Source organism: Schistocerca cancellata, unplaced genomic scaffold (assembly GCF_023864275.1).
Source record: "Schistocerca cancellata isolate TAMUIC-IGC-003103 unplaced genomic scaffold, iqSchCanc2.1 HiC_scaffold_408, whole genome shotgun sequence".
NCBI classification, from domain to species: domain Eukaryota; kingdom Metazoa; phylum Arthropoda; class Insecta; order Orthoptera; family Acrididae; genus Schistocerca; species Schistocerca cancellata.
In genome coordinates, this window is record NW_026046425.1 from 13,464 (window position 1) to 39,859 (window position 26,396).

Here is a 26,396-nt window from a genome sequence, read left to right on the forward strand (position 1 = left end):
GAGCCACGTGCTGTTAAATTAACGTTTTCTTTCCGTCGTTGCTCCACGCAGGCCATCCTGTAGTATGTCCCGACTTGTCCCGACTTTGCTCGGCTGACGCGAAAGCTGACGCTTGGAATTCGCCCTTATCAAAAGGACAGGCGCTATAAACGACTGTGAGAGGTGAGGTGTGGCGAGGTACCAAAACGACAGGCAAACCGCGAAATTTTCTGCTCCTCCTTCCTAAAGAAAAAAAGAAAAGAAAAACGGACGCAGTCGGTAGGACTCGAACCTACGCTCCCAGAGGGAATCTGATTTCTAGTCAGACGCCTTAACCACTCGGCCACGACTGCTCGTATCTGAAGCTTCCCTCGAATCGTGAAAAATCTAACCGGTCTGCGCAGAATGTTGACAGGAAACGAACTCTGTGCACTGATTACGGCAGGGCTACCAGCGCTACGAGACGAGCCATTACGGAAGCGTTAAAAATCTTCGCCCGGACAGGGACTCGAACCCTGGACCCTTAGGTTAAAAGCCTAATGCTCTACCGACTGAGCTATCCGGGCTCATGCCCGTTGTGGGTGGAGCGGCTGCAAGCAATGTGAATAATTGGAACGCGTGTGTAGGCGTACTACGGTAATTGCTGGCTTCTGGCGCAACTGGCCACTTCACCGACTTCCCACTGACGCTGGTAGCAGCCCAACAGCGGACTAGTGCCTCTTCTGCCTTTATCCCGGTGCTGACAGTAATTGCATCTTGTGCCTGTTTTCCCCGATTACGTTCGGTTGAAGCTCCGGAAGGAGGGCGACAAACGAAGGTTGGAAGGCCAAAACATGGAGGGACGTGTGCGCAAAAACTTCTCTTCCGGTACCGGGAATCGAACCCGGGCCTCCTGGGTGAAAGCCAGGTATCCTAGCCACTAGACCACACCGGATTTGCTCGGTAAACGTGAGATTTACTCCCTCTCCTCCCGCATTTCGTGCTGAATCCGGACTCAGTGGTGCTCTCTGTTTGCGAGCGTATTTGTGCGTGCAGACTGGCATGGCGCACAGCTCGAAACTGACTATTCATTGCTGTTTGCATCATATTTTACTCATAACAGGGGAGGAGAAAGATCAAAGTTGTACCTTGCCATAATTGGAAGTAAACATTTTTACGCTGAGGCGTGGACTCCTTGGGGATAACAAACGACAATTAAGTTCGTTCCCTAGCAACAGCAGCGCCGTTAATTCAGTCATGATGTACAGCAAATTAAATGCCCCGGGTGAGGATCGAACTCACGACCTTAAGATTAGGAGACTTACGCGCTACCTACTGCGCTACCGAGGCACGTTGCAACAAGCGTCCCAGGAAACTTGGTAAGTCCCACATATTAGAGATAGACAGTTTGCGCTTTCTCAAGAATCTGCTGTGTTGCTACACGTGCTTTCCCGACTGGCTAGATTAAACTGCTGCCGCAGCTTTTTCAACGGAAAGCAGCACTGCCTGAGGTAACAGTACATCGCCCTTGCGGCACCTGGACACAGCGGCCTGTAGGGCCAGGCCGACGCTAGAGTTCAGAAATAGCACGCGACCGTCCAAGTACGGCCTCTTGCGTGCTGCGTGTTTGGTTCTTCTCACAGCGAATCCTGCTACACATTCCTGAGGCTGACGCAGCTCAAGCGGGCAATCGGCGCGGCGGCATTATAGCGAGAACAGCAAAACGATGCATCGGCCGGGAATCGAAGCCGGGCCGCCCGCGTGGTAGGCGAACAACCTACCACTTTTTTAGTTGTTGTTCTCATTTTGTTAGTTGCACTTGTTGGGGGCGGACGTCCGATGACGTCCGTGCTTGCCGAGCATATTCCCGAGCAGCTGTCTGCAGGGAAAGTGGGATTGCCACCCAGCGACGTCGGATACGACCGAAAAAAGTGCTACACACGCGGAGTCCCCCACTACACTGCCTTATAGCGACCGCTCATCACTATCGTGTGAGTAACGTTGCGGCCGCGGCGACGAGTCTTGCCCAAAGACGCAGCGTGCGTGGAGGCGCTACCCGAATGCGTGTGGATGCACCCTCCTACCTCGTAAAGCGCCTACAGCTACTATCACCGTGGGCCGCTGGCGGCGGGCGGGAAGCCGACACAGCGCGGCGTTGCGAGCAGCGGCTGTGCGGTGGTGGTGTAATGGTGAGCATAGTTGCCTTCCAAGCAGTTGATCCGGGTTCGATTCCCGGCCACCGCAACGGGCGAAACTTTTTGCGTATGAGTATGTGAGCCACGTGCTGTTAAATTAACGTTTTCTTTCCGTCGTTGCTCCACGCAGGCCATCCTGTAGTATGTCCCGACTTGTCCCGACTTTGCTCGGCTGACGCGAAAGCTGACGCTTGGAATTCGCCCTTATCAAAAGGACAGGCGCTATAAACGACTGTGAGAGGTGAGGTGTGGCGAGGTACCAAAACGACAGGCAAACCGCGAAATTTTCTGCTCCTCCTTCCTAAAGAAAAAAAGAAAAGAAAAACGGACGCAGTCGGTAGGACTCGAACCTACGCTCCCAGAGGGAATCTGATTTCTAGTCAGACGCCTTAACCACTCGGCCACGACTGCTCGTATCTGAAGCTTCCCTCGAATCGTGAAAAATCTAACCGGTCTGCGCAGAATGTTGACAGGAAACGAACTCTGTGCACTGATTACGGCAGGGCTACCAGCGCTACGAGACGAGCCATTACGGAAGCGTTAAAAATCTTCGCCCGGACAGGGACTCGAACCCTGGACCCTTAGGTTAAAAGCCTAATGCTCTACCGACTGAGCTATCCGGGCTCATGCCCGTTGTGGGTGGAGCGGCTGCAAGCAATGTGAATAATTGGAACGCGTGTGTAGGCGTACTACGGTAATTGCTGGCTTCTGGCGCAACTGGCCACTTCACCGACTTCCCACTGACGCTGGTAGCAGCCCAACAGCGGACTAGTGCCTCTTCTGCCTTTATCCCGGTGCTGACAGTAATTGCATCTTGTGCCTGTTTTCCCCGATTACGTTCGGTTGAAGCTCCGGAAGGAGGGCGACAAACGAAGGTTGGAAGGCCAAAACATGGAGGGACGTGTGCGCAAAAACTTCTCTTCCGGTACCGGGAATCGAACCCGGGCCTCCTGGGTGAAAGCCAGGTATCCTAGCCACTAGACCACACCGGATTTGCTCGGTAAACGTGAGATTTACTCCCTCTCCTCCCGCATTTCGTGCTGAATCCGGACTCAGTGGTGCTCTCTGTTTGCGAGCGTATTTGTGCGTGCAGACTGGCATGGCGCACAGCTCGAAACTGACTATTCATTGCTGTTTGCATCATATTTTACTCATAACAGGGGAGGAGAAAGATCAAAGTTGTACCTTGCCATAATTGGAAGTAAACATTTTTACGCTGAGGCGTGGACTCCTTGGGGATAACAAACGACAATTAAGTTCGTTCCCTAGCAACAGCAGCGCCGTTAATTCAGTCATGATGTACAGCAAATTAAATGCCCCGGGTGAGGATCGAACTCACGACCTTAAGATTAGGAGACTTACGCGCTACCTACTGCGCTACCGAGGCACGTTGCAACAAGCGTCCCAGGAAACTTGGTAAGTCCCACATATTAGAGATAGACAGTTTGCGCTTTCTCAAGAATCTGCTGTGTTGCTACACGTGCTTTCCCGACTGGCTAGATTAAACTGCTGCCGCAGCTTTTTCAACGGAAAGCAGCACTGCCTGAGGTAACAGTACATCGCCCTTGCGGCACCTGGACACAGCGGCCTGTAGGGCCAGGCCGACGCTAGAGTTCAGAAATAGCACGCGACCGTCCAAGTACGGCCTCTTGCGTGCTGCGTGTTTGGTTCTTCTCACAGCGAATCCTGCTACACATTCCTGAGGCTGACGCAGCTCAAGCGGGCAATCGGCGCGGCGGCATTATAGCGAGAACAGCAAAACGATGCATCGGCCGGGAATCGAAGCCGGGCCGCCCGCGTGGTAGGCGAACAACCTACCACTTTTTTAGTTGTTGTTCTCATTTTGTTAGTTGCACTTGTTGGGGGCGGACGTCCGATGACGTCCGTGCTTGCCGAGCATATTCCCGAGCAGCTGTCTGCAGGGAAAGTGGGATTGCCACCCAGCGACGTCGGATACGACCGAAAAAAGTGCTACACACGCGGAGTCCCCCACTACACTGCCTTATAGCGACCGCTCATCACTATCGTGTGAGTAACGTTGCGGCCGCGGCGACGAGTCTTGCCCAAAGACGCAGCGTGCGTGGAGGCGCTACCCGAATGCGTGTGGATGCACCCTCCTACCTCGTAAAGCGCCTACAGCTACTATCACCGTGGGCCGCTGGCGGCGGGCGGGAAGCCGACACAGCGCGGCGTTGCGAGCAGCGGCTGTGCGGTGGTGGTGTAATGGTGAGCATAGTTGCCTTCCAAGCAGTTGATCCGGGTTCGATTCCCGGCCACCGCAACGGGCGAAACTTTTTGCGTATGAGTATGTGAGCCACGTGCTGTTAAATTAACGTTTTCTTTCCGTCGTTGCTCCACGCAGGCCATCCTGTAGTATGTCCCGACTTGTCCCGACTTTGCTCGGCTGACGCGAAAGCTGACGCTTGGAATTCGCCCTTATCAAAAGGACAGGCGCTATAAACGACTGTGAGAGGTGAGGTGTGGCGAGGTACCAAAACGACAGGCAAACCGCGAAATTTTCTGCTCCTCCTTCCTAAAGAAAAAAAGAAAAGAAAAACGGACGCAGTCGGTAGGACTCGAACCTACGCTCCCAGAGGGAATCTGATTTCTAGTCAGACGCCTTAACCACTCGGCCACGACTGCTCGTATCTGAAGCTTCCCTCGAATCGTGAAAAATCTAACCGGTCTGCGCAGAATGTTGACAGGAAACGAACTCTGTGCACTGATTACGGCAGGGCTACCAGCGCTACGAGACGAGCCATTACGGAAGCGTTAAAAATCTTCGCCCGGACAGGGACTCGAACCCTGGACCCTTAGGTTAAAAGCCTAATGCTCTACCGACTGAGCTATCCGGGCTCATGCCCGTTGTGGGTGGAGCGGCTGCAAGCAATGTGAATAATTGGAACGCGTGTGTAGGCGTACTACGGTAATTGCTGGCTTCTGGCGCAACTGGCCACTTCACCGACTTCCCACTGACGCTGGTAGCAGCCCAACAGCGGACTAGTGCCTCTTCTGCCTTTATCCCGGTGCTGACAGTAATTGCATCTTGTGCCTGTTTTCCCCGATTACGTTCGGTTGAAGCTCCGGAAGGAGGGCGACAAACGAAGGTTGGAAGGCCAAAACATGGAGGGACGTGTGCGCAAAAACTTCTCTTCCGGTACCGGGAATCGAACCCGGGCCTCCTGGGTGAAAGCCAGGTATCCTAGCCACTAGACCACACCGGATTTGCTCGGTAAACGTGAGATTTACTCCCTCTCCTCCCGCATTTCGTGCTGAATCCGGACTCAGTGGTGCTCTCTGTTTGCGAGCGTATTTGTGCGTGCAGACTGGCATGGCGCACAGCTCGAAACTGACTATTCATTGCTGTTTGCATCATATTTTACTCATAACAGGGGAGGAGAAAGATCAAAGTTGTACCTTGCCATAATTGGAAGTAAACATTTTTACGCTGAGGCGTGGACTCCTTGGGGATAACAAACGACAATTAAGTTCGTTCCCTAGCAACAGCAGCGCCGTTAATTCAGTCATGATGTACAGCAAATTAAATGCCCCGGGTGAGGATCGAACTCACGACTTTAAGATTAGGAGACTTACGCGCTACCTACTGCGCTACCGAGGCACGTTGCAACAAGCGTCCCAGGAAACTTGGTAAGTCCCACATATTAGAGATAGACAGTTTGCGCTTTCTCAAGAATCTGCTGTGTTGCTACACGTGCTTTCCCGACTGGCTAGATTAAACTGCTGCCGCAGCTTTTTCAACGGAAAGCAGCACTGCCTGAGGTAACAGTACATCGCCCTTGCGGCACCTGGACACAGCGGCCTGTAGGGCCAGGCCGACGCTAGAGTTCAGAAATAGCACGCGACCGTCCAAGTACGGCCTCTTGCGTGCTGCGTGTTTGGTTCTTCTCACAGCGAATCCTGCTACACATTCCTGAGGCTGACGCAGCTCAAGCGGGCAATCGGCGCGGCGGCATTATAGCGAGAACAGCAAAACGATGCATCGGCCGGGAATCGAAGCCGGGCCGCCCGCGTGGTAGGCGAACAACCTACCACTTTTTTAGTTGTTGTTCTCATTTTGTTAGTTGCACTTGTTGGGGGCGGACGTCCGATGACGTCCGTGCTTCCCGAGCATATTCCCGAGCAGCTGTCTGCAGGGAAAGTGGGATTGCCACCCAGCGACGTCGGATACGACCGAAAAAAGTGCTACACACGCGGAGTCCCCCACTACACTGCCTTATAGCGACCGCTCATCACTATCGTGTGAGTAACGTTGCGGCCGCGGCGACGAGTCTTGCCCAAAGACGCAGCGTGCGTGGAGGCGCTACCCGAATGCGTGTGGATGCACCCTCCTACCTCGTAAAGCGCCTACAGCTACTATCACCGTGGGCCGCTGGCGGCGGGCGGGAAGCCGACACAGCGCGGCGTTGCGAGCAGCGGCTGTGCGGTGGTGGTGTAATGGTGAGCATAGTTGCCTTCCAAGCAGTTGATCCGGGTTCGATTCCCGGCCACCGCAACGGGCGAAACTTTTTGCGTATGAGTATGTGAGCCACGTGCTGTTAAATTAACGTTTTCTTTCCGTCGTTGCTCCACGCAGGCCATCCTGTAGTATGTCCCGACTTGTCCCGACTTTGCTCGGCTGACGCGAAAGCTGACGCTTGGAATTCGCCCTTATCAAAAGGACAGGCGCTATAAACGACTGTGAGAGGTGAGGTGTGGCGAGGTACCAAAACGACAGGCAAACCGCGAAATTTTCTGCTCCTCCTTCCTAAAGAAAAAAAGAAAAGAAAAACGGACGCAGTCGGTAGGACTCGAACCTACGCTCCCAGAGGGAATCTGATTTCTAGTCAGACGCCTTAACCACTCGGCCACGACTGCTCGTATCTGAAGCTTCCCTCGAATCGTGAAAAATCTAACCGGTCTGCGCAGAATGTTGACAGGAAACGAACTCTGTGCACTGATTACGGCAGGGCTACCAGCGCTACGAGACGAGCCATTACGGAAGCGTTAAAAATCTTCGCCCGGACAGGGACTCGAACCCTGGACCCTTAGGTTAAAAGCCTAATGCTCTACCGACTGAGCTATCCGGGCTCATGCCCGTTGTGGGTGGAGCGGCTGCAAGCAATGTGAATAATTGGAACGCGTGTGTAGGCGTACTACGGTAATTGCTGGCTTCTGGCGCAACTGGCCACTTCACCGACTTCCCACTGACGCTGGTAGCAGCCCAACAGCGGACTAGTGCCTCTTCTGCCTTTATCCCGGTGCTGACAGTAATTGCATCTTGTGCCTGTTTTCCCCGATTACGTTCGGTTGAAGCTCCGGAAGGAGGGCGACAAACGAAGGTTGGAAGGCCAAAACATGGAGGGACGTGTGCGCAAAAACTTCTCTTCCGGTACCGGGAATCGAACCCGGGCCTCCTGGGTGAAAGCCAGGTATCCTAGCCACTAGACCACACCGGATTTGCTCGGTAAACGTGAGATTTACTCCCTCTCCTCCCGCATTTCGTGCTGAATCCGGACTCAGTGGTGCTCTCTGTTTGCGAGCGTATTTGTGCGTGCAGACTGGCATGGCGCACAGCTCGAAACTGACTATTCATTGCTGTTTGCATCATATTTTACTCATAACAGGGGAGGAGAAAGATCAAAGTTGTACCTTGCCATAATTGGAAGTAAACATTTTTACGCTGAGGCGTGGACTCCTTGGGGATAACAAACGACAATTAAGTTCGTTCCCTAGCAACAGCAGCGCCGTTAATTCAGTCATGATGTACAGCAAATTAAATGCCCCGGGTGAGGATCGAACTCACGACCTTAAGATTAGGATACTTACGCGCTACCTACTGCGCTACCGAGGCACGTTGCAACAAGCGTCCCAGGAAACTTGGTAAGTCCCACATATTAGAGATAGACAGTTTGCGCTTTCTCAAGAATCTGCTGTGTTGCTACACGTGCTTTCCCGACTGGCTAGATTAAACTGCTGCCGCAGCTTTTTCAACGGAAAGCAGCACTGCCTGAGGTAACAGTACATCGCCCTTGCGGCACCTGGACACAGCGGCCTGTAGGGCCAGGCCGACGCTAGAGTTCAGAAATAGCACGCGACCGTCCAAGTACGGCCTCTTGCGTGCTGCGTGTTTGGTTCTTCTCACAGCGAATCCTGCTACACATTCCTGAGGCTGACGCAGCTCAAGCGGGCAATCGGCGCGGCGGCATTATAGCGAGAACAGCAAAACGATGCATCGGCCGGGAATCGAAGCCGGGCCGCCCGCGTGGTAGGCGAACAACCTACCACTTTTTTAGTTGTTGTTCTCATTTTGTTAGTTGCACTTGTTGGGGGCGGACGTCCGATGACGTCCGTGCTTGCCGAGCATATTCCCGAGCAGCTGTCTGCAGGGAAAGTGGGATTGCCACCCAGCGACGTCGGATACGACCGAAAAAAGTGCTACACACGCGGAGTCCCCCACTACACTGCCTTATAGCGACCGCTCATCACTATCGTGTGAGTAACGTTGCGGCCGCGGCGACGAGTCTTGCCCAAAGACGCAGCGTGCGTGGAGGCGCTACCCGAATGCGTGTGGATGCACCCTCCTACCTCGTAAAGCGCCTACAGCTACTATCACCGTGGGCCGCTGGCGGCGGGCGGGAAGCCGACACAGCGCGGCGTTGCGAGCAGCGGCTGTGCGGTGGTGGTGTAATGGTGAGCATAGTTGCCTTCCAAGCAGTTGATCCGGGTTCGATTCCCGGCCACCGCAACGGGCGAAACTTTTTGCGTATGAGTATGTGAGCCACGTGCTGTTAAATTAACGTTTTCTTTCCGTCGTTGCTCCACGCAGGCCATCCTGTAGTATGTCCCGACTTGTCCCGACTTTGCTCGGCTGACGCGAAAGCTGACGCTTGGAATTCGCCCTTATCAAAAGGACAGGCGCTATAAACGACTGTGAGAGGTGAGGTGTGGCGAGGTACCAAAACGACAGGCAAACCGCGAAATTTTCTGCTCCTCCTTCCTAAAGAAAAAAAGAAAAGAAAAACGGACGCAGTCGGTAGGACTCGAACCTACGCTCCCAGAGGGAATCTGATTTCTAGTCAGACGCCTTAACCACTCGGCCACGACTGCTCGTATCTGAAGCTTCCCTCGAATCGTGAAAAATCTAACCGGTCTGCGCAGAATGTTGACAGGAAACGAACTCTGTGCACTGATTACGGCAGGGCTACCAGCGCTACGAGACGAGCCATTACGGAAGCGTTAAAAATCTTCGCCCGGACAGGGACTCGAACCCTGGACCCTTAGGTTAAAAGCCTAATGCTCTACCGACTGAGCTATCCGGGCTCATGCCCGTTGTGGGTGGAGCGGCTGCAAGCAATGTGAATAATTGGAACGCGTGTGTAGGCGTACTACGGTAATTGCTGGCTTCTGGCGCAACTGGCCACTTCACCGACTTCCCACTGACGCTGGTAGCAGCCCAACAGCGGACTAGTGCCTCTTCTGCCTTTATCCCGGTGCTGACAGTAATTGCATCTTGTGCCTGTTTTCCCCGATTACGTTCGGTTGAAGCTCCGGAAGGAGGGCGACAAACGAAGGTTGGAAGGCCAAAACATGGAGGGACGTGTGCGCAAAAACTTCTCTTCCGGTACCGGGAATCGAACCCGGGCCTCCTGGGTGAAAGCCAGGTATCCTAGCCACTAGACCACACCGGATTTGCTCGGTAAACGTGAGATTTACTCCCTCTCCTCCCGCATTTCGTGCTGAATCCGGACTCAGTGGTGCTCTCTGTTTGCGAGCGTATTTGTGCGTGCAGACTGGCATGGCGCACAGCTCGAAACTGACTATTCATTGCTGTTTGCATCATATTTTACTCATAACAGGGGAGGAGAAAGATCAAAGTTGTACCTTGCCATAATTGGAAGTAAACATTTTTACGCTGAGGCGTGGACTCCTTGGGGATAACAAACGACAATTAAGTTCGTTCCCTAGCAACAGCAGCGCCGTTAATTCAGTCATGATGTACAGCAAATTAAATGCCCCGGGTGAGGATCGAACTCACGACCTTAAGATTAGGATACTTACGCGCTACCTACTGCGCTACCGAGGCACGTTGCAACAAGCGTCCCAGGAAACTTGGTAAGTCCCACATATTAGAGATAGACAGTTTGCGCTTTCTCAAGAATCTGCTGTGTTGCTACACGTGCTTTCCCGACTGGCTAGATTAAACTGCTGCCGCAGCTTTTTCAACGGAAAGCAGCACTGCCTGAGGTAACAGTACATCGCCCTTGCGGCACCTGGACACAGCGGCCTGTAGGGCCAGGCCGACGCTAGAGTTCAGAAATAGCACGCGACCGTCCAAGTACGGCCTCTTGCGTGCTGCGTGTTTGGTTCTTCTCACAGCGAATCCTGCTACACATTCCTGAGGCTGACGCAGCTCAAGCGGGCAATCGGCGCGGCGGCATTATAGCGAGAACAGCAAAACGATGCATCGGCCGGGAATCGAAGCCGGGCCGCCCGCGTGGTAGGCGAACAACCTACCACTTTTTTAGTTGTTGTTCTCATTTTGTTAGTTGCACTTGTTGGGGGCGGACGTCCGATGACGTCCGTGCTTGCCGAGCATATTCCCGAGCAGCTGTCTGCAGGGAAAGTGGGATTGCCACCCAGCGACGTCGGATACGACCGAAAAAAGTGCTACACACGCGGAGTCCCCCACTACACTGCCTTATAGCGACCGCTCATCACTATCGTGTGAGTAACGTTGCGGCCGCGGCGACGAGTCTTGCCCAAAGACGCAGCGTGCGTGGAGGCGCTACCCGAATGCGTGTGGATGCACCCTCCTACCTCGTAAAGCGCCTACAGCTACTATCACCGTGGGCCGCTGGCGGCGGGCGGGAAGCCGACACAGCGCGGCGTTGCGAGCAGCGGCTGTGCGGTGGTGGTGTAATGGTGAGCATAGTTGCCTTCCAAGCAGTTGATCCGGGTTCGATTCCCGGCCACCGCAACGGGCGAAACTTTTTGCGTATGAGTATGTGAGCCACGTGCTGTTAAATTAACGTTTTCTTTCCGTCGTTGCTCCACGCAGGCCATCCTGTAGTATGTCCCGACTTGTCCCGACTTTGCTCGGCTGACGCGAAAGCTGACGCTTGGAATTCGCCCTTATCAAAAGGACAGGCGCTATAAACGACTGTGAGAGGTGAGGTGTGGCGAGGTACCAAAACGACAGGCAAACCGCGAAATTTTCTGCTCCTCCTTCCTAAAGAAAAAAAGAAAAGAAAAACGGACGCAGTCGGTAGGACTCGAACCTACGCTCCCAGAGGGAATCTGATTTCTAGTCAGACGCCTTAACCACTCGGCCACGACTGCTCGTATCTGAAGCTTCCCTCGAATCGTGAAAAATCTAACCGGTCTGCGCAGAATGTTGACAGGAAACGAACTCTGTGCACTGATTACGGCAGGGCTACCAGCGCTACGAGACGAGCCATTACGGAAGCGTTAAAAATCTTCGCCCGGACAGGGACTCGAACCCTGGACCCTTAGGTTAAAAGCCTAATGCTCTACCGACTGAGCTATCCGGGCTCATGCCCGTTGTGGGTGGAGCGGCTGCAAGCAATGTGAATAATTGGAACGCGTGTGTAGGCGTACTACGGTAATTGCTGGCTTCTGGCGCAACTGGCCACTTCACCGACTTCCCACTGACGCTGGTAGCAGCCCAACAGCGGACTAGTGCCTCTTCTGCCTTTATCCCGGTGCTGACAGTAATTGCATCTTGTGCCTGTTTTCCCCGATTACGTTCGGTTGAAGCTCCGGAAGGAGGGCGACAAACGAAGGTTGGAAGGCCAAAACATGGAGGGACGTGTGCGCAAAAACTTCTCTTCCGGTACCGGGAATCGAACCCGGGCCTCCTGGGTGAAAGCCAGGTATCCTAGCCACTAGACCACACCGGATTTGCTCGGTAAACGTGAGATTTACTCCCTCTCCTCCCGCATTTCGTGCTGAATCCGGACTCAGTGGTGCTCTCTGTTTGCGAGCGTATTTGTGCGTGCAGACTGGCATGGCGCACAGCTCGAAACTGACTATTCATTGCTGTTTGCATCATATTTTACTCATAACAGGGGAGGAGAAAGATCAAAGTTGTACCTTGCCATAATTGGAAGTAAACATTTTTACGCTGAGGCGTGGACTCCTTGGGGATAACAAACGACAATTAAGTTCGTTCCCTAGCAACAGCAGCGCCGTTAATTCAGTCATGATGTACAGCAAATTAAATGCCCCGGGTGAGGATCGAACTCACGACCTTAAGATTAGGAGACTTACGCGCTACCTACTGCGCTACCGAGGCACGTTGCAACAAGCGTCCCAGGAAACTTGGTAAGTCCCACATATTAGAGATAGACAGTTTGCGCTTTCTCAAGAATCTGCTGTGTTGCTACACGTGCTTTCCCGACTGGCTAGATTAAACTGCTGCCGCAGCTTTTTCAACGGAAAGCAGCACTGCCTGAGGTAACAGTACATCGCCCTTGCGGCACCTGGACACAGCGGCCTGTAGGGCCAGGCCGACGCTAGAGTTCAGAAATAGCACGCGACCGTCCAAGTACGGCCTCTTGCGTGCTGCGTGTTTGGTTCTTCTCACAGCGAATCCTGCTACACATTCCTGAGGCTGACGCAGCTCAAGCGGGCAATCGGCGCGGCGGCATTATAGCGAGAACAGCAAAACGATGCATCGGCCGGGAATCGAAGCCGGGCCGCCCGCGTGGTAGGCGAACAACCTACCACTTTTTTAGTTGTTGTTCTCATTTTGTTAGTTGCACTTGTTGGGGGCGGACGTCCGATGACGTCCGTGCTTGCCGAGCATATTCCCGAGCAGCTGTCTGCAGGGAAAGTGGGATTGCCACCCAGCGACGTCGGATACGACCGAAAAAAGTGCTACACACGCGGAGTCCCCCACTACACTGCCTTATAGCGACCGCTCATCACTATCGTGTGAGTAACGTTGCGGCCGCGGCGACGAGTCTTGCCCAAAGACGCAGCGTGCGTGGAGGCGCTACCCGAATGCGTGTGGATGCACCCTCCTACCTCGTAAAGCGCCTACAGCTACTATCACCGTGGGCCGCTGGCGGCGGGCGGGAAGCCGACACAGCGCGGCGTTGCGAGCAGCGGCTGTGCGGTGGTGGTGTAATGGTGAGCATAGTTGCCTTCCAAGCAGTTGATCCGGGTTCGATTCCCGGCCACCGCAACGGGCGAAACTTTTTGCGTATGAGTATGTGAGCCACGTGCTGTTAAATTAACGTTTTCTTTCCGTCGTTGCTCCACGCAGGCCATCCTGTAGTATGTCCCGACTTGTCCCGACTTTGCTCGGCTGACGCGAAAGCTGACGCTTGGAATTCGCCCTTATCAAAAGGACAGGCGCTATAAACGACTGTGAGAGGTGAGGTGTGGCGAGGTACCAAAACGACAGGCAAACCGCGAAATTTTCTGCTCCTCCTTCCTAAAGAAAAAAAGAAAAGAAAAACGGACGCAGTCGGTAGGACTCGAACCTACGCTCCCAGAGGGAATCTGATTTCTAGTCAGACGCCTTAACCACTCGGCCACGACTGCTCGTATCTGAAGCTTCCCTCGAATCGTGAAAAATCTAACCGGTCTGCGCAGAATGTTGACAGGAAACGAACTCTGTGCACTGATTACGGCAGGGCTACCAGCGCTACGAGACGAGCCATTACGGAAGCGTTAAAAATCTTCGCCCGGACAGGGACTCGAACCCTGGACCCTTAGGTTAAAAGCCTAATGCTCTACCGACTGAGCTATCCGGGCTCATGCCCGTTGTGGGTGGAGCGGCTGCAAGCAATGTGAATAATTGGAACGCGTGTGTAGGCGTACTACGGTAATTGCTGGCTTCTGGCGCAACTGGCCACTTCACCGACTTCCCACTGACGCTGGTAGCAGCCCAACAGCGGACTAGTGCCTCTTCTGCCTTTATCCCGGTGCTGACAGTAATTGCATCTTGTGCCTGTTTTCCCCGATTACGTTCGGTTGAAGCTCCGGAAGGAGGGCGACAAACGAAGGTTGGAAGGCCAAAACATGGAGGGACGTGTGCGCAAAAACTTCTCTTCCGGTACCGGGAATCGAACCCGGGCCTCCTGGGTGAAAGCCAGGTATCCTAGCCACTAGACCACACCGGATTTGCTCGGTAAACGTGAGATTTACTCCCTCTCCTCCCGCATTTCGTGCTGAATCCGGACTCAGTGGTGCTCTCTGTTTGCGAGCGTATTTGTGCGTGCAGACTGGCATGGCGCACAGCTCGAAACTGACTATTCATTGCTGTTTGCATCATATTTTACTCATAACAGGGGAGGAGAAAGATCAAAGTTGTACCTTGCCATAATTGGAAGTAAACATTTTTACGCTGAGGCGTGGACTCCTTGGGGATAACAAACGACAATTAAGTTCGTTCCCTAGCAACAGCAGCGCCGTTAATTCAGTCATGATGTACAGCAAATTAAATGCCCCGGGTGAGGATCGAACTCACGACCTTAAGATTAGGAGACTTACGCGCTACCTACTGCGCTACCGAGGCACGTTGCAACAAGCGTCCCAGGAAACTTGGTAAGTCCCACATATTAGAGATAGACAGTTTGCGCTTTCTCAAGAATCTGCTGTGTTGCTACACGTGCTTTCCCGACTGGCTAGATTAAACTGCTGCCGCAGCTTTTTCAACGGAAAGCAGCACTGCCTGAGGTAACAGTACATCGCCCTTGCGGCACCTGGACACAGCGGCCTGTAGGGCCAGGCCGACGCTAGAGTTCAGAAATAGCACGCGACCGTCCAAGTACGGCCTCTTGCGTGCTGCGTGTTTGGTTCTTCTCACAGCGAATCCTGCTACACATTCCTGAGGCTGACGCAGCTCAAGCGGGCAATCGGCGCGGCGGCATTATAGCGAGAACAGCAAAACGATGCATCGGCCGGGAATCGAAGCCGGGCCGCCCGCGTGGTAGGCGAACAACCTACCACTTTTTTAGTTGTTGTTCTCATTTTGTTAGTTGCACTTGTTGGGGGCGGACGTCCGATGACGTCCGTGCTTGCCGAGCATATTCCCGAGCAGCTGTCTGCAGGGAAAGTGGGATTGCCACCCAGCGACGTCGGATACGACCGAAAAAAGTGCTACACACGCGGAGTCCCCCACTACACTGCCTTATAGCGACCGCTCATCACTATCGTGTGAGTAACGTTGCGGCCGCGGCGACGAGTCTTGCCCAAAGACGCAGCGTGCGTGGAGGCGCTACCCGAATGCGTGTGGATGCACCCTCCTACCTCGTAAAGCGCCTACAGCTACTATCACCGTGGGCCGCTGGCGGCGGGCGGGAAGCCGACACAGCGCGGCGTTGCGAGCAGCGGCTGTGCGGTGGTGGTGTAATGGTGAGCATAGTTGCCTTCCAAGCAGTTGATCCGGGTTCGATTCCCGGCCACCGCAACGGGCGAAACTTTTTGCGTATGAGTATGTGAGCCACGTGCTGTTAAATTAACGTTTTCTTTCCGTCGTTGCTCCACGCAGGCCATCCTGTAGTATGTCCCGACTTGTCCCGACTTTGCTCGGCTGACGCGAAAGCTGACGCTTGGAATTCGCCCTTATCAAAAGGACAGGCGCTATAAACGACTGTGAGAGGTGAGGTGTGGCGAGGTACCAAAACGACAGGCAAACCGCGAAATTTTCTGCTCCTCCTTCCTAAAGAAAAAAAGAAAAGAAAAACGGACGCAGTCGGTAGGACTCGAACCTACGCTCCCAGAGGGAATCTGATTTCTAGTCAGACGCCTTAACCACTCGGCCACGACTGCTCGTATCTGAAGCTTCCCTCGAATCGTGAAAAATCTAACCGGTCTGCGCAGAATGTTGACAGGAAACGAACTCTGTGCACTGATTACGGCAGGGCTACCAGCGCTACGAGACGAGCCATTACGGAAGCGTTAAAAATCTTCGCCCGGACAGGGACTCGAACCCTGGACCCTTAGGTTAAAAGCCTAATGCTCTACCGACTGAGCTATCCGGGCTCATGCCCGTTGTGGGTGGAGCGGCTGCAAGCAATGTGAATAATTGGAACGCGTGTGTAGGCGTACTACGGTAATTGCTGGCTTCTGGCGCAACTGGCCACTTCACCGACTTCCCACTGACGCTGGTAGCAGCCCAACAGCGGACTAGTGCCTCTTCTGCCTTTATCCCGGTGCTGACAGTAATTGCATCTTGTGCCTGTTTTCCCCGATTACGTTCGGTTGAAGCTCCGGAAGGAGGGCGACAAACGAAGGTTGGAAGGCCAAAACATGGAGGGACGTGTGCGCAAAAACTTCTCTTCCGGTACCGGGAATCGAACCCGGGCCTCCTGGGTGAAAGCCAGGTATCCTAGCCACTAGACCACACCGGATTTGCTCGGTAAACGTGAGATTTACTCCCTCTCCTCCCGCATTTCGTGCTGAATCCGGACTCAGTGGTGCTCTCTGTTTGCGAGCGTATTTGTGCGTGCAGACTGGCATGGCGCACAGCTCGAAACTGACTATTCATTGCTGTTTGCATCATATTTTACTCATAACAGGGGAGGAGAAAGATCAAAGTTGTACCTTGCCATAATTGGAAGTAAACATTTTTACGCTGAGGCGTGGACTCCTTGGGGATAACAAACGACAATTAAGTTCGTTCCCTAGCAACAGCAGCGCCGTTAATTCAGTCATGATGTACAGCAAATTAAATGCCCCGGGTGAGGATCGAACTCACGACCTTAAGATTAGGAGACTTACGCGCTACCTACTGCGCTACCGAGGCACGTTGCAACAAGCGTCCCAGGAAACTTGGTAAGTCCCACATATTAGAGATAGACAGTTTGCGCTTTCTCAAGAATCTGCTGTGTTGCTACACGTGCTTTCCCGACTGGCTAGATTAAACTGCTGCCGCAGCTTTTTCAACGGAAAGCAGCACTGCCTGAGGTAACAGTACATCGCCCTTGCGGCACCTGGACACAGCGGCCTGTAGGGCCAGGCCGACGCTAGAGTTCAGAAATAGCACGCGACCGTCCAAGTACGGCCTCTTGCGTGCTGCGTGTTTGGTTCTTCTCACAGCGAATCCTGCTACACATTCCTGAGGCTGACGCAGCTCAAGCGGGCAATCGGCGCGGCGGCATTATAGCGAGAACAGCAAAACGATGCATCGGCCGGGAATCGAAGCCGGGCCGCCCGCGTGGTAGGCGAACAACCTACCACTTTTTTAGTTGTTGTTCTCATTTTGTTAGTTGCACTTGTTGGGGGCGGACGTCCGATGACGTCCGTGCTTGCCGAGCATATTCCCGAGCAGCTGTCTGCAGGGAAAGTGGGATTGCCACCCAGCGACGTCGGATACGACCGAAAAAAGTGCTACACACGCGGAGTCCCCCACTACACTGCCTTATAGCGACCGCTCATCACTATCGTGTGAGTAACGTTGCGGCCGCGGCGACGAGTCTTGCCCAAAGACGCAGCGTGCGTGGAGGCGCTACCCGAATGCGTGTGGATGCACCCTCCTACCTCGTAAAGCGCCTACAGCTACTATCACCGTGGGCCGCTGGCGGCGGGCGGGAAGCCGACACAGCGCGGCGTTGCGAGCAGCGGCTGTGCGGTGGTGGTGTAATGGTGAGCATAGTTGCCTTCCAAGCAGTTGATCCGGGTTCGATTCCCGGCCACCGCAACGGGCGAAACTTTTTGCGTATGAGTATGTGAGCCACGTGCTGTTAAATTAACGTTTTCTTTCCGTCGTTGCTCCACGCAGGCCATCCTGTAGTATGTCCCGACTTGTCCCGACTTTGCTCGGCTGACGCGAAAGCTGACGCTTGGAATTCGCCCTTATCAAAAGGACAGGCGCTATAAACGACTGTGAGAGGTGAGGTGTGGCGAGGTACCAAAACGACAGGCAAACCGCGAAATTTTCTGCTCCTCCTTCCTAAAGAAAAAAAGAAAAGAAAAACGGACGCAGTCGGTAGGACTCGAACCTACGCTCCCAGAGGGAATCTGATTTCTAGTCAGACGCCTTAACCACTCGGCCACGACTGCTCGTATCTGAAGCTTCCCTCGAATCGTGAAAAATCTAACCGGTCTGCGCAGAATGTTGACAGGAAACGAACTCTGTGCACTGATTACGGCAGGGCTACCAGCGCTACGAGACGAGCCATTACGGAAGCGTTAAAAATCTTCGCCCGGACAGGGACTCGAACCCTGGACCCTTAGGTTAAAAGCCTAATGCTCTACCGACTGAGCTATCCGGGCTCATGCCCGTTGTGGGTGGAGCGGCTGCAAGCAATGTGAATAATTGGAACGCGTGTGTAGGCGTACTACGGTAATTGCTGGCTTCTGGCGCAACTGGCCACTTCACCGACTTCCCACTGACGCTGGTAGCAGCCCAACAGCGGACTAGTGCCTCTTCTGCCTTTATCCCGGTGCTGACAGTAATTGCATCTTGTGCCTGTTTTCCCCGATTACGTTCGGTTGAAGCTCCGGAAGGAGGGCGACAAACGAAGGTTGGAAGGCCAAAACATGGAGGGACGTGTGCGCAAAAACTTCTCTTCCGGTACCGGGAATCGAACCCGGGCCTCCTGGGTGAAAGCCAGGTATCCTAGCCACTAGACCACACCGGATTTGCTCGGTAAACGTGAGATTTACTCCCTCTCCTCCCGCATTTCGTGCTGAATCCGGACTCAGTGGTGCTCTCTGTTTGCGAGCGTATTTGTGCGTGCAGACTGGCATGGCGCACAGCTCGAAACTGACTATTCATTGCTGTTTGCATCATATTTTACTCATAACAGGGGAGGAGAAAGATCAAAGTTGTACCTTGCCATAATTGGAAGTAAACATTTTTACGCTGAGGCGTGGACTCCTTGGGGATAACAAACGACAATTAAGTTCGTTCCCTAGCAACAGCAGCGCCGTTAATTCAGTCATGATGTACAGCAAATTAAATGCCCCGGGTGAGGATCGAACTCACGACCTTAAGATTAGGAGACTTACGCGCTACCTACTGCGCTACCGAGGCACGTTGCAACAAGCGTCCCAGGAAACTTGGTAAGTCCCACATATTAGAGATAGACAGTTTGCGCTTTCTCAAGAATCTGCTGTGTTGCTACACGTGCTTTCCCGACTGGCTAGATTAAACTGCTGCCGCAGCTTTTTCAACGGAAAGCAGCACTGCCTGAGGTAACAGTACATCGCCCTTGCGGCACCTGGACACAGCGGCCTGTAGGGCCAGGCCGACGCTAGAGTTCAGAAATAGCACGCGACCGTCCAAGTACGGCCTCTTGCGTGCTGCGTGTTTGGTTCTTCTCACAGCGAATCCTGCTACACATTCCTGAGGCTGACGCAGCTCAAGCGGGCAATCGGCGCGGCGGCATTATAGCGAGAACAGCAAAACGATGCATCGGCCGGGAATCGAAGCCGGGCCGCCCGCGTGGTAGGCGAACAACCTACCACTTTTTTAGTTGTTGTTCTCATTTTGTTAGTTGCACTTGTTGGGGGCGGACGTCCGATGACGTCCGTGCTTGCCGAGCATATTCCCGAGCAGCTGTCTGCAGGGAAAGTGGGATTGCCACCCAGCGACGTCGGATACGACCGAAAAAAGTGCTACACACGCGGAGTCCCCCACTACACTGCCTTATAGCGACCGCTCATCACTATCGTGTGAGTAACGTTGCGGCCGCGGCGACGAGTCTTGCCCAAAGACGCAGCGTGCGTGGAGGCGCTACCCGAATGCGTGTGGATGCACCCTCCTACCTCGTAAAGCGCCTACAGCTACTATCACCGTGGGCCGCTGGCGGCGGGCGGGAAGCCGACACAGCGCGGCGTTGCGAGCAGCGGCTGTGCGGTGGTGGTGTAATGGTGAGCATAGTTGCCTTCCAAGCAGTTGATCCGGGTTCGATTCCCGGCCACCGCAACGGGCGAAACTTTTTGCGTATGAGTATGTGAGCCACGTGCTGTTAAATTAACGTTTTCTTTCCGTCGTTGCTCCACGCAGGCCATCCTGTAGTATGTCCCGACTTGTCCCGACTTTGCTCGGCTGACGCGAAAGCTGACGCTTGGAATTCGCCCTTATCAAAAGGACAGGCGCTATAAACGACTGTGAGAGGTGAGGTGTGGCGAGGTACCAAAACGACAGGCAAACCGCGAAATTTTCTGCTCCTCCTTCCTAAAGAAAAAAAGAAAAGAAAAACGGACGCAGTCGGTAGGACTCGAACCTACGCTCCCAGAGGGAATCTGATTTCTAGTCAGACGCCTTAACCACTCGGCCACGACTGCTCGTATCTGAAGCTTCCCTCGAATCGTGAAAAATCTAACCGGTCTGCGCAGAATGTTGACAGGAAACGAACTCTGTGCACTGATTACGGCAGGGCTACCAGCGCTACGAGACGAGCCATTACGGAAGCGTTAAAAATCTTCGCCCGGACAGGGACTCGAACCCTGGACCCTTAGGTTAAAAGCCTAATGCTCTACCGACTGAGCTATCCGGGCTCATGCCCGTTGTGGGTGGAGCGGCTGCAAGCAATGTGAATAATTGGAACGCGTGTGTAGGCGTACTACGGTAATTGCTGGCTTCTGGCGCAACTGGCCACTTCACCGACTTCCCACTGACGCTGGTAGCAGCCCAACAGCGGACTAGTGCCTCTTCTGCCTTTATCCCGGTGCTGACAGTAATTGCATCTTGTGCCTGTTTTCCCCGATTACGTTCGGTTGAAGCTCCGGAAGGAGGGCGACAAACGAAGGTTGGAAGGCCAAAACATGGAGGGACGTGTGCGCAAAAACTTCTCTTCCGGTACCGGGAATCGAACCCGGGCCTCCTGGGTGAAAGCCAGGTATCCTAGCCACTAGACCACACCGGATTTGCTCGGTAAACGTGAGATTTACTCCCTCTCCTCCCGCATTTCGTGCTGAATCCGGACTCAGTGGTGCTCTCTGTTTGCGAGCGTATTTGTGCGTGCAGACTGGCATGGCGCACAGCTCGAAACTGACTATTCATTGCTGTTTGCATCATATTTTACTCATAACAGGGGAGGAGAAAGATCAAAGTTGTACCTTGCCATAATTGGAAGTAAACATTTTTACGCTGAGGCGTGGACTCCTTGGGGATAACAAACGACAATTAAGTTCGTTCCCTAGCAACAGCAGCGCCGTTAATTCAGTCATGATGTACAGCAAATTAAATGCCCCGGGTGAGGATCGAACTCACGACCTTAAGATTAGGAGACTTACGCGCTACCTACTGCGCTACCGAGGCACGTTGCAACAAGCGTCCCAGGAAACTTGGTAAGTCCCACATATTAGAGATAGACAGTTTGCGCTTTCTCAAGAATCTGCTGTGTTGCTACACGTGCTTTCCCGACTGGCTAGATTAAACTGCTGCCGCAGCTTTTTCAACGGAAAGCAGCACTGCCTGAGGTAACAGTACATCGCCCTTGCGGCACCTGGACACAGCGGCCTGTAGGGCCAGGCCGACGCTAGAGTTCAGAAATAGCACGCGACCGTCCAAGTACGGCCTCTTGCGTGCTGCGTGTTTGGTTCTTCTCACAGCGAATCCTGCTACACATTCCTGAGGCTGACGCAGCTCAAGCGGGCAATCGGCGCGGCGGCATTATAGCGAGAACAGCAAAACGATGCATCGGCCGGGAATCGAAGCCGGGCCGCCCGCGTGGTAGGCGAACAACCTACCACTTTTTTAGTTGTTGTTCTCATTTTGTTAGTTGCACTTGTTGGGGGCGGACGTCCGATGACGTCCGTGCTTGCCGAGCATATTCCCGAGCAGCTGTCTGCAGGGAAAGTGGGATTGCCACCCAGCGACGTCGGATACGACCGAAAAAAGTGCTACACACGCGGAGTCCCCCACTACACTGCCTTATAGCGACCGCTCATCACTATCGTGTGAGTAACGTTGCGGCCGCGGCGACGAGTCTTGCCCAAAGACGCAGCGTGCGTGGAGGCGCTACCCGAATGCGTGTGGATGCACCCTCCTACCTCGTAAAGCGCCTACAGCTACTATCACCGTGGGCCGCTGGCGGCGGGCGGGAAGCCGACACAGCGCGGCGTTGCGAGCAGCGGCTGTGCGGTGGTGGTGTAATGGTGAGCATAGTTGCCTTCCAAGCAGTTGATCCGGGTTCGATTCCCGGCCACCGCAACGGGCGAAACTTTTTGCGTATGAGTATGTGAGCCACGTGCTGTTAAATTAACGTTTTCTTTCCGTCGTTGCTCCACGCAGGCCATCCTGTAGTATGTCCCGACTTGTCCCGACTTTGCTCGGCTGACGCGAAAGCTGACGCTTGGAATTCGCCCTTATCAAAAGGACAGGCGCTATAAACGACTGTGAGAGGTGAGGTGTGGCGAGGTACCAAAACGACAGGCAAACCGCGAAATTTTCTGCTCCTCCTTCCTAAAGAAAAAAAGAAAAGAAAAACGGACGCAGTCGGTAGGACTCGAACCTACGCTCCCAGAGGGAATCTGATTTCTAGTCAGACGCCTTAACCACTCGGCCACGACTGCTCGTATCTGAAGCTTCCCTCGAATCGTGAAAAATCTAACCGGTCTGCGCAGAATGTTGACAGGAAACGAACTCTGTGCACTGATTACGGCAGGGCTACCAGCGCTACGAGACGAGCCATTACGGAAGCGTTAAAAATCTTCGCCCGGACAGGGACTCGAACCCTGGACCCTTAGGTTAAAAGCCTAATGCTCTACCGACTGAGCTATCCGGGCTCATGCCCGTTGTGGGTGGAGCGGCTGCAAGCAATGTGAATAATTGGAACGCGTGTGTAGGCGTACTACGGTAATTGCTGGCTTCTGGCGCAACTGGCCACTTCACCGACTTCCCACTGACGCTGGTAGCAGCCCAACAGCGGACTAGTGCCTCTTCTGCCTTTATCCCGGTGCTGACAGTAATTGCATCTTGTGCCTGTTTTCCCCGATTACGTTCGGTTGAAGCTCCGGAAGGAGGGCGACAAACGAAGGTTGGAAGGCCAAAACATGGAGGGACGTGTGCGCAAAAACTTCTCTTCCGGTACCGGGAATCGAACCCGGGCCTCCTGGGTGAAAGCCAGGTATCCTAGCCACTAGACCACACCGGATTTGCTCGGTAAACGTGAGATTTACTCCCTCTCCTCCCGCATTTCGTGCTGAATCCGGACTCAGTGGTGCTCTCTGTTTGCGAGCGTATTTGTGCGTGCAGACTGGCATGGCGCACAGCTCGAAACTGACTATTCATTGCTGTTTGCATCATATTTTACTCATAACAGGGGAGGAGAAAGATCAAAGTTGTACCTTGCCATAATTGGAAGTAAACATTTTTACGCTGAGGCGTGGACTCCTTGGGGATAACAAACGACAATTAAGTTCGTTCCCTAGCAACAGCAGCGCCGTTAATTCAGTCATGATGTACAGCAAATTAAATGCCCCGGGTGAGGATCGAACTCACGACCTTAAGATTAGGAGACTTACGCGCTACCTACTGCGCTACCGAGGCACGTTGCAACAAGCGTCCCAGGAAACTTGGTAAGTCCCACATATTAGAGATAGACAGTTTGCGCTTTCTCAAGAATCTGCTGTGTTGCTACACGTGCTTTCCCGACTGGCTAGATTAAACTGCTGCCGCAGCTTTTTCAACGGAAAGCAGCACTGCCTGAGGTAACAGTACATCGCCCTTGCGGCACCTGGACACAGCGGCCTGTAGGGCCAGGCCGACGCTAGAGTTCAGAAATAGCACGCGACCGTCCAAGTACGGCCTCTTGCGTGCTGCGTGTTTGGTTCTTCTCACAGCGAATCCTGCTACACATTCCTGAGGCTGACGCAGCTCAAGCGGGCAATCGGCGCGGCGGCATTATAGCGAGAACAGCAAAACGATGCATCGGCCGGGAATCGAAGCCGGGCCGCCCGCGTGGTAGGCGAACAACCTACCACTTTTTTAGTTGTTGTTCTCATTTTGTTAGTTGCACTTGTTGGGGGCGGACGTCCGATGACGTCCGTGCTTGCCGAGCATATTCCCGAGCAGCTGTCTGCAGGGAAAGTGGGATTGCCACCCAGCGACGTCGGATACGACCGAAAAAAGTGCTACACACGCGGAGTCCCCCACTACACTGCCTTATAGCGACCGCTCATCACTATCGTGTGAGTAACGTTGCGGCCGCGGCGACGAGTCTTGCCCAAAGACGCAGCGTGCGTGGAGGCGCTACCCGAATGCGTGTGGATGCACCCTCCTACCTCGTAAAGCGCCTACAGCTACTATCACCGTGGGCCGCTGGCGGCGGGCGGGAAGCCGACACAGCGCGGCGTTGCGAGCAGCGGCTGTGCGGTGGTGGTGTAATGGTGAGCATAGTTGCCTTCCAAGCAGTTGATCCGGGTTCGATTCCCGGCCACCGCAACGGGCGAAACTTTTTGCGTATGAGTATGTGAGCCACGTGCTGTTAAATTAACGTTTTCTTTCCGTCGTTGCTCCACGCAGGCCATCCTGTAGTATGTCCCGACTTGTCCCGACTTTGCTCGGCTGACGCGAAAGCTGACGCTTGGAATTCGCCCTTATCAAAAGGACAGGCGCTATAAACGACTGTGAGAGGTGAGGTGTGGCGAGGTACCAAAACGACAGGCAAACCGCGAAATTTTCTGCTCCTCCTTCCTAAAGAAAAAAAGAAAAGAAAAACGGACGCAGTCGGTAGGACTCGAACCTACGCTCCCAGAGGGAATCTGATTTCTAGTCAGACGCCTTAACCACTCGGCCACGACTGCTCGTATCTGAAGCTTCCCTCGAATCGTGAAAAATCTAACCGGTCTGCGCAGAATGTTGACAGGAAACGAACTCTGTGCACTGATTACGGCAGGGCTACCAGCGCTACGAGACGAGCCATTACGGAAGCGTTAAAAATCTTCGCCCGGACAGGGACTCGAACCCTGGACCCTTAGGTTAAAAGCCTAATGCTCTACCGACTGAGCTATCCGGGCTCATGCCCGTTGTGGGTGGAGCGGCTGCAAGCAATGTGAATAATTGGAACGCGTGTGTAGGCGTACTACGGTAATTGCTGGCTTCTGGCGCAACTGGCCACTTCACCGACTTCCCACTGACGCTGGTAGCAGCCCAACAGCGGACTAGTGCCTCTTCTGCCTTTATCCCGGTGCTGACAGTAATTGCATCTTGTGCCTGTTTTCCCCGATTACGTTCGGTTGAAGCTCCGGAAGGAGGGCGACAAACGAAGGTTGGAAGGCCAAAACATGGAGGGACGTGTGCGCAAAAACTTCTCTTCCGGTACCGGGAATCGAACCCGGGCCTCCTGGGTGAAAGCCAGGTATCCTAGCCACTAGACCACACCGGATTTGCTCGGTAAACGTGAGATTTACTCCCTCTCCTCCCGCATTTCGTGCTGAATCCGGACTCAGTGGTGCTCTCTGTTTGCGAGCGTATTTGTGCGTGCAGACTGGCATGGCGCACAGCTCGAAACTGACTATTCATTGCTGTTTGCATCATATTTTACTCATAACAGGGGAGGAGAAAGATCAAAGTTGTACCTTGCCATAATTGGAAGTAAACATTTTTACGCTGAGGCGTGGACTCCTTGGGGATAACAAACGACAATTAAGTTCGTTCCCTAGCAACAGCAGCGCCGTTAATTCAGTCATGATGTACAGCAAATTAAATGCCCCGGGTGAGGATCGAACTCACGACCTTAAGATTAGGAGACTTACGCGCTACCTACTGCGCTACCGAGGCACGTTGCAACAAGCGTCCCAGGAAACTTGGTAAGTCCCACATATTAGAGATAGACAGTTTGCGCTTTCTCAAGAATCTGCTGTGTTGCTACACGTGCTTTCCCGACTGGCTAGATTAAACTGCTGCCGCAGCTTTTTCAACGGAAAGCAGCACTGCCTGAGGTAACAGTACATCGCCCTTGCGGCACCTGGACACAGCGGCCTGTAGGGCCAGGCCGACGCTAGAGTTCAGAAATAGCACGCGACCGTCCAAGTACGGCCTCTTGCGTGCTGCGTGTTTGGTTCTTCTCACAGCGAATCCTGCTACACATTCCTGAGGCTGACGCAGCTCAAGCGGGCAATCGGCGCGGCGGCATTATAGCGAGAACAGCAAAACGATGCATCGGCCGGGAATCGAAGCCGGGCCGCCCGCGTGGTAGGCGAACAACCTACCACTTTTTTAGTTGTTGTTCTCATTTTGTTAGTTGCACTTGTTGGGGGCGGACGTCCGATGACGTCCGTGCTTGCCGAGCATATTCCCGAGCAGCTGTCTGCAGG

General features: G+C 53.8%; 59 non-coding genes across 59 annotated transcripts; 11 read left to right on the top strand and 48 right to left on the bottom strand.

Moving 5' to 3' along the window:
* Positions 1 to 250: 250 nt before the first annotated feature.
* On the bottom strand, positions 251 to 332 carry Trnas-aga (transfer RNA serine (anticodon AGA)). Its single transcript has one exon. It is a non-coding gene; the product is annotated as a tRNA-Ser (tRNA).
* Positions 333 to 472: 140 nt separating this feature from the next.
* On the bottom strand, positions 473 to 545 carry Trnak-uuu (transfer RNA lysine (anticodon UUU)). The gene has a single exon. It is a non-coding gene; the product is annotated as a tRNA-Lys (tRNA).
* Positions 546 to 841: 296 nt separating this feature from the next.
* Positions 842 to 913, bottom strand: Trnae-uuc (transfer RNA glutamic acid (anticodon UUC)). The gene has a single exon. It is a non-coding gene; the product is annotated as a tRNA-Glu (tRNA).
* Positions 914 to 1,235: 322 nt separating this feature from the next.
* On the bottom strand, positions 1,236 to 1,308 carry Trnar-ccu (transfer RNA arginine (anticodon CCU)). The gene has a single exon. It is a non-coding gene; the product is annotated as a tRNA-Arg (tRNA).
* Positions 1,309 to 2,130: 822 nt separating this feature from the next.
* On the top strand, positions 2,131 to 2,202 carry Trnag-ucc (transfer RNA glycine (anticodon UCC)). Its single transcript has one exon. It is a non-coding gene; the product is annotated as a tRNA-Gly (tRNA).
* A 280-nt stretch (positions 2,203 to 2,482) lies between these two features.
* On the bottom strand, positions 2,483 to 2,564 carry Trnas-aga (transfer RNA serine (anticodon AGA)). Its single transcript has one exon. It is a non-coding gene; the product is annotated as a tRNA-Ser (tRNA).
* Positions 2,565 to 2,704: 140 nt separating this feature from the next.
* On the bottom strand, positions 2,705 to 2,777 carry Trnak-uuu (transfer RNA lysine (anticodon UUU)). Its single transcript has one exon. It is a non-coding gene; the product is annotated as a tRNA-Lys (tRNA).
* Positions 2,778 to 3,073: 296 nt separating this feature from the next.
* On the bottom strand, positions 3,074 to 3,145 carry Trnae-uuc (transfer RNA glutamic acid (anticodon UUC)). The gene has a single exon. It is a non-coding gene; the product is annotated as a tRNA-Glu (tRNA).
* A 322-nt stretch (positions 3,146 to 3,467) lies between these two features.
* Trnar-ccu (transfer RNA arginine (anticodon CCU)) lies at positions 3,468 to 3,540 on the bottom strand. Its single transcript has one exon. It is a non-coding gene; the product is annotated as a tRNA-Arg (tRNA).
* An 822-nt stretch (positions 3,541 to 4,362) lies between these two features.
* Positions 4,363 to 4,434, top strand: Trnag-ucc (transfer RNA glycine (anticodon UCC)). Its single transcript has one exon. It is a non-coding gene; the product is annotated as a tRNA-Gly (tRNA).
* A 280-nt stretch (positions 4,435 to 4,714) lies between these two features.
* Positions 4,715 to 4,796, bottom strand: Trnas-aga (transfer RNA serine (anticodon AGA)). Its single transcript has one exon. It is a non-coding gene; the product is annotated as a tRNA-Ser (tRNA).
* A 140-nt stretch (positions 4,797 to 4,936) lies between these two features.
* Positions 4,937 to 5,009, bottom strand: Trnak-uuu (transfer RNA lysine (anticodon UUU)). Its single transcript has one exon. It is a non-coding gene; the product is annotated as a tRNA-Lys (tRNA).
* A 296-nt stretch (positions 5,010 to 5,305) lies between these two features.
* Trnae-uuc (transfer RNA glutamic acid (anticodon UUC)) lies at positions 5,306 to 5,377 on the bottom strand. Its single transcript has one exon. It is a non-coding gene; the product is annotated as a tRNA-Glu (tRNA).
* A 322-nt stretch (positions 5,378 to 5,699) lies between these two features.
* Positions 5,700 to 5,772, bottom strand: Trnar-ccu (transfer RNA arginine (anticodon CCU)). Its single transcript has one exon. It is a non-coding gene; the product is annotated as a tRNA-Arg (tRNA).
* An 822-nt stretch (positions 5,773 to 6,594) lies between these two features.
* Positions 6,595 to 6,666, top strand: Trnag-ucc (transfer RNA glycine (anticodon UCC)). Its single transcript has one exon. It is a non-coding gene; the product is annotated as a tRNA-Gly (tRNA).
* A 280-nt stretch (positions 6,667 to 6,946) lies between these two features.
* Trnas-aga (transfer RNA serine (anticodon AGA)) lies at positions 6,947 to 7,028 on the bottom strand. Its single transcript has one exon. It is a non-coding gene; the product is annotated as a tRNA-Ser (tRNA).
* Positions 7,029 to 7,168: 140 nt separating this feature from the next.
* Trnak-uuu (transfer RNA lysine (anticodon UUU)) lies at positions 7,169 to 7,241 on the bottom strand. Its single transcript has one exon. It is a non-coding gene; the product is annotated as a tRNA-Lys (tRNA).
* A 296-nt stretch (positions 7,242 to 7,537) lies between these two features.
* Positions 7,538 to 7,609, bottom strand: Trnae-uuc (transfer RNA glutamic acid (anticodon UUC)). Its single transcript has one exon. It is a non-coding gene; the product is annotated as a tRNA-Glu (tRNA).
* A 322-nt stretch (positions 7,610 to 7,931) lies between these two features.
* Positions 7,932 to 8,004, bottom strand: Trnar-ccu (transfer RNA arginine (anticodon CCU)). The gene has a single exon. It is a non-coding gene; the product is annotated as a tRNA-Arg (tRNA).
* An 822-nt stretch (positions 8,005 to 8,826) lies between these two features.
* On the top strand, positions 8,827 to 8,898 carry Trnag-ucc (transfer RNA glycine (anticodon UCC)). The gene has a single exon. It is a non-coding gene; the product is annotated as a tRNA-Gly (tRNA).
* Positions 8,899 to 9,178: 280 nt separating this feature from the next.
* Trnas-aga (transfer RNA serine (anticodon AGA)) lies at positions 9,179 to 9,260 on the bottom strand. The gene has a single exon. It is a non-coding gene; the product is annotated as a tRNA-Ser (tRNA).
* Positions 9,261 to 9,400: 140 nt separating this feature from the next.
* Positions 9,401 to 9,473, bottom strand: Trnak-uuu (transfer RNA lysine (anticodon UUU)). Its single transcript has one exon. It is a non-coding gene; the product is annotated as a tRNA-Lys (tRNA).
* Positions 9,474 to 9,769: 296 nt separating this feature from the next.
* Positions 9,770 to 9,841, bottom strand: Trnae-uuc (transfer RNA glutamic acid (anticodon UUC)). Its single transcript has one exon. It is a non-coding gene; the product is annotated as a tRNA-Glu (tRNA).
* Positions 9,842 to 10,163: 322 nt separating this feature from the next.
* On the bottom strand, positions 10,164 to 10,236 carry Trnar-ccu (transfer RNA arginine (anticodon CCU)). The gene has a single exon. It is a non-coding gene; the product is annotated as a tRNA-Arg (tRNA).
* Positions 10,237 to 11,058: 822 nt separating this feature from the next.
* Positions 11,059 to 11,130, top strand: Trnag-ucc (transfer RNA glycine (anticodon UCC)). The gene has a single exon. It is a non-coding gene; the product is annotated as a tRNA-Gly (tRNA).
* Positions 11,131 to 11,410: 280 nt separating this feature from the next.
* Trnas-aga (transfer RNA serine (anticodon AGA)) lies at positions 11,411 to 11,492 on the bottom strand. Its single transcript has one exon. It is a non-coding gene; the product is annotated as a tRNA-Ser (tRNA).
* Positions 11,493 to 11,632: 140 nt separating this feature from the next.
* Positions 11,633 to 11,705, bottom strand: Trnak-uuu (transfer RNA lysine (anticodon UUU)). The gene has a single exon. It is a non-coding gene; the product is annotated as a tRNA-Lys (tRNA).
* Positions 11,706 to 12,001: 296 nt separating this feature from the next.
* Trnae-uuc (transfer RNA glutamic acid (anticodon UUC)) lies at positions 12,002 to 12,073 on the bottom strand. The gene has a single exon. It is a non-coding gene; the product is annotated as a tRNA-Glu (tRNA).
* A 322-nt stretch (positions 12,074 to 12,395) lies between these two features.
* Trnar-ccu (transfer RNA arginine (anticodon CCU)) lies at positions 12,396 to 12,468 on the bottom strand. The gene has a single exon. It is a non-coding gene; the product is annotated as a tRNA-Arg (tRNA).
* Positions 12,469 to 13,290: 822 nt separating this feature from the next.
* Positions 13,291 to 13,362, top strand: Trnag-ucc (transfer RNA glycine (anticodon UCC)). The gene has a single exon. It is a non-coding gene; the product is annotated as a tRNA-Gly (tRNA).
* A 280-nt stretch (positions 13,363 to 13,642) lies between these two features.
* On the bottom strand, positions 13,643 to 13,724 carry Trnas-aga (transfer RNA serine (anticodon AGA)). The gene has a single exon. It is a non-coding gene; the product is annotated as a tRNA-Ser (tRNA).
* A 140-nt stretch (positions 13,725 to 13,864) lies between these two features.
* Positions 13,865 to 13,937, bottom strand: Trnak-uuu (transfer RNA lysine (anticodon UUU)). The gene has a single exon. It is a non-coding gene; the product is annotated as a tRNA-Lys (tRNA).
* Positions 13,938 to 14,233: 296 nt separating this feature from the next.
* Positions 14,234 to 14,305, bottom strand: Trnae-uuc (transfer RNA glutamic acid (anticodon UUC)). Its single transcript has one exon. It is a non-coding gene; the product is annotated as a tRNA-Glu (tRNA).
* Positions 14,306 to 14,627: 322 nt separating this feature from the next.
* Trnar-ccu (transfer RNA arginine (anticodon CCU)) lies at positions 14,628 to 14,700 on the bottom strand. The gene has a single exon. It is a non-coding gene; the product is annotated as a tRNA-Arg (tRNA).
* Positions 14,701 to 15,522: 822 nt separating this feature from the next.
* Trnag-ucc (transfer RNA glycine (anticodon UCC)) lies at positions 15,523 to 15,594 on the top strand. Its single transcript has one exon. It is a non-coding gene; the product is annotated as a tRNA-Gly (tRNA).
* Positions 15,595 to 15,874: 280 nt separating this feature from the next.
* On the bottom strand, positions 15,875 to 15,956 carry Trnas-aga (transfer RNA serine (anticodon AGA)). The gene has a single exon. It is a non-coding gene; the product is annotated as a tRNA-Ser (tRNA).
* A 140-nt stretch (positions 15,957 to 16,096) lies between these two features.
* Trnak-uuu (transfer RNA lysine (anticodon UUU)) lies at positions 16,097 to 16,169 on the bottom strand. Its single transcript has one exon. It is a non-coding gene; the product is annotated as a tRNA-Lys (tRNA).
* Positions 16,170 to 16,465: 296 nt separating this feature from the next.
* Trnae-uuc (transfer RNA glutamic acid (anticodon UUC)) lies at positions 16,466 to 16,537 on the bottom strand. The gene has a single exon. It is a non-coding gene; the product is annotated as a tRNA-Glu (tRNA).
* A 322-nt stretch (positions 16,538 to 16,859) lies between these two features.
* Trnar-ccu (transfer RNA arginine (anticodon CCU)) lies at positions 16,860 to 16,932 on the bottom strand. The gene has a single exon. It is a non-coding gene; the product is annotated as a tRNA-Arg (tRNA).
* An 822-nt stretch (positions 16,933 to 17,754) lies between these two features.
* On the top strand, positions 17,755 to 17,826 carry Trnag-ucc (transfer RNA glycine (anticodon UCC)). The gene has a single exon. It is a non-coding gene; the product is annotated as a tRNA-Gly (tRNA).
* A 280-nt stretch (positions 17,827 to 18,106) lies between these two features.
* Trnas-aga (transfer RNA serine (anticodon AGA)) lies at positions 18,107 to 18,188 on the bottom strand. Its single transcript has one exon. It is a non-coding gene; the product is annotated as a tRNA-Ser (tRNA).
* A 140-nt stretch (positions 18,189 to 18,328) lies between these two features.
* Trnak-uuu (transfer RNA lysine (anticodon UUU)) lies at positions 18,329 to 18,401 on the bottom strand. Its single transcript has one exon. It is a non-coding gene; the product is annotated as a tRNA-Lys (tRNA).
* A 296-nt stretch (positions 18,402 to 18,697) lies between these two features.
* Trnae-uuc (transfer RNA glutamic acid (anticodon UUC)) lies at positions 18,698 to 18,769 on the bottom strand. Its single transcript has one exon. It is a non-coding gene; the product is annotated as a tRNA-Glu (tRNA).
* Positions 18,770 to 19,091: 322 nt separating this feature from the next.
* Trnar-ccu (transfer RNA arginine (anticodon CCU)) lies at positions 19,092 to 19,164 on the bottom strand. Its single transcript has one exon. It is a non-coding gene; the product is annotated as a tRNA-Arg (tRNA).
* Positions 19,165 to 19,986: 822 nt separating this feature from the next.
* Trnag-ucc (transfer RNA glycine (anticodon UCC)) lies at positions 19,987 to 20,058 on the top strand. The gene has a single exon. It is a non-coding gene; the product is annotated as a tRNA-Gly (tRNA).
* Positions 20,059 to 20,338: 280 nt separating this feature from the next.
* Positions 20,339 to 20,420, bottom strand: Trnas-aga (transfer RNA serine (anticodon AGA)). Its single transcript has one exon. It is a non-coding gene; the product is annotated as a tRNA-Ser (tRNA).
* A 140-nt stretch (positions 20,421 to 20,560) lies between these two features.
* Trnak-uuu (transfer RNA lysine (anticodon UUU)) lies at positions 20,561 to 20,633 on the bottom strand. Its single transcript has one exon. It is a non-coding gene; the product is annotated as a tRNA-Lys (tRNA).
* A 296-nt stretch (positions 20,634 to 20,929) lies between these two features.
* Positions 20,930 to 21,001, bottom strand: Trnae-uuc (transfer RNA glutamic acid (anticodon UUC)). Its single transcript has one exon. It is a non-coding gene; the product is annotated as a tRNA-Glu (tRNA).
* Positions 21,002 to 21,323: 322 nt separating this feature from the next.
* Positions 21,324 to 21,396, bottom strand: Trnar-ccu (transfer RNA arginine (anticodon CCU)). Its single transcript has one exon. It is a non-coding gene; the product is annotated as a tRNA-Arg (tRNA).
* An 822-nt stretch (positions 21,397 to 22,218) lies between these two features.
* On the top strand, positions 22,219 to 22,290 carry Trnag-ucc (transfer RNA glycine (anticodon UCC)). The gene has a single exon. It is a non-coding gene; the product is annotated as a tRNA-Gly (tRNA).
* A 280-nt stretch (positions 22,291 to 22,570) lies between these two features.
* Trnas-aga (transfer RNA serine (anticodon AGA)) lies at positions 22,571 to 22,652 on the bottom strand. Its single transcript has one exon. It is a non-coding gene; the product is annotated as a tRNA-Ser (tRNA).
* A 140-nt stretch (positions 22,653 to 22,792) lies between these two features.
* Positions 22,793 to 22,865, bottom strand: Trnak-uuu (transfer RNA lysine (anticodon UUU)). Its single transcript has one exon. It is a non-coding gene; the product is annotated as a tRNA-Lys (tRNA).
* A 296-nt stretch (positions 22,866 to 23,161) lies between these two features.
* On the bottom strand, positions 23,162 to 23,233 carry Trnae-uuc (transfer RNA glutamic acid (anticodon UUC)). The gene has a single exon. It is a non-coding gene; the product is annotated as a tRNA-Glu (tRNA).
* A 322-nt stretch (positions 23,234 to 23,555) lies between these two features.
* Positions 23,556 to 23,628, bottom strand: Trnar-ccu (transfer RNA arginine (anticodon CCU)). Its single transcript has one exon. It is a non-coding gene; the product is annotated as a tRNA-Arg (tRNA).
* Positions 23,629 to 24,450: 822 nt separating this feature from the next.
* Trnag-ucc (transfer RNA glycine (anticodon UCC)) lies at positions 24,451 to 24,522 on the top strand. The gene has a single exon. It is a non-coding gene; the product is annotated as a tRNA-Gly (tRNA).
* Positions 24,523 to 24,802: 280 nt separating this feature from the next.
* On the bottom strand, positions 24,803 to 24,884 carry Trnas-aga (transfer RNA serine (anticodon AGA)). The gene has a single exon. It is a non-coding gene; the product is annotated as a tRNA-Ser (tRNA).
* A 140-nt stretch (positions 24,885 to 25,024) lies between these two features.
* On the bottom strand, positions 25,025 to 25,097 carry Trnak-uuu (transfer RNA lysine (anticodon UUU)). The gene has a single exon. It is a non-coding gene; the product is annotated as a tRNA-Lys (tRNA).
* Positions 25,098 to 25,393: 296 nt separating this feature from the next.
* Positions 25,394 to 25,465, bottom strand: Trnae-uuc (transfer RNA glutamic acid (anticodon UUC)). Its single transcript has one exon. It is a non-coding gene; the product is annotated as a tRNA-Glu (tRNA).
* Positions 25,466 to 25,787: 322 nt separating this feature from the next.
* Trnar-ccu (transfer RNA arginine (anticodon CCU)) lies at positions 25,788 to 25,860 on the bottom strand. The gene has a single exon. It is a non-coding gene; the product is annotated as a tRNA-Arg (tRNA).
* Positions 25,861 to 26,396: the final 536 nt, after the last annotated feature.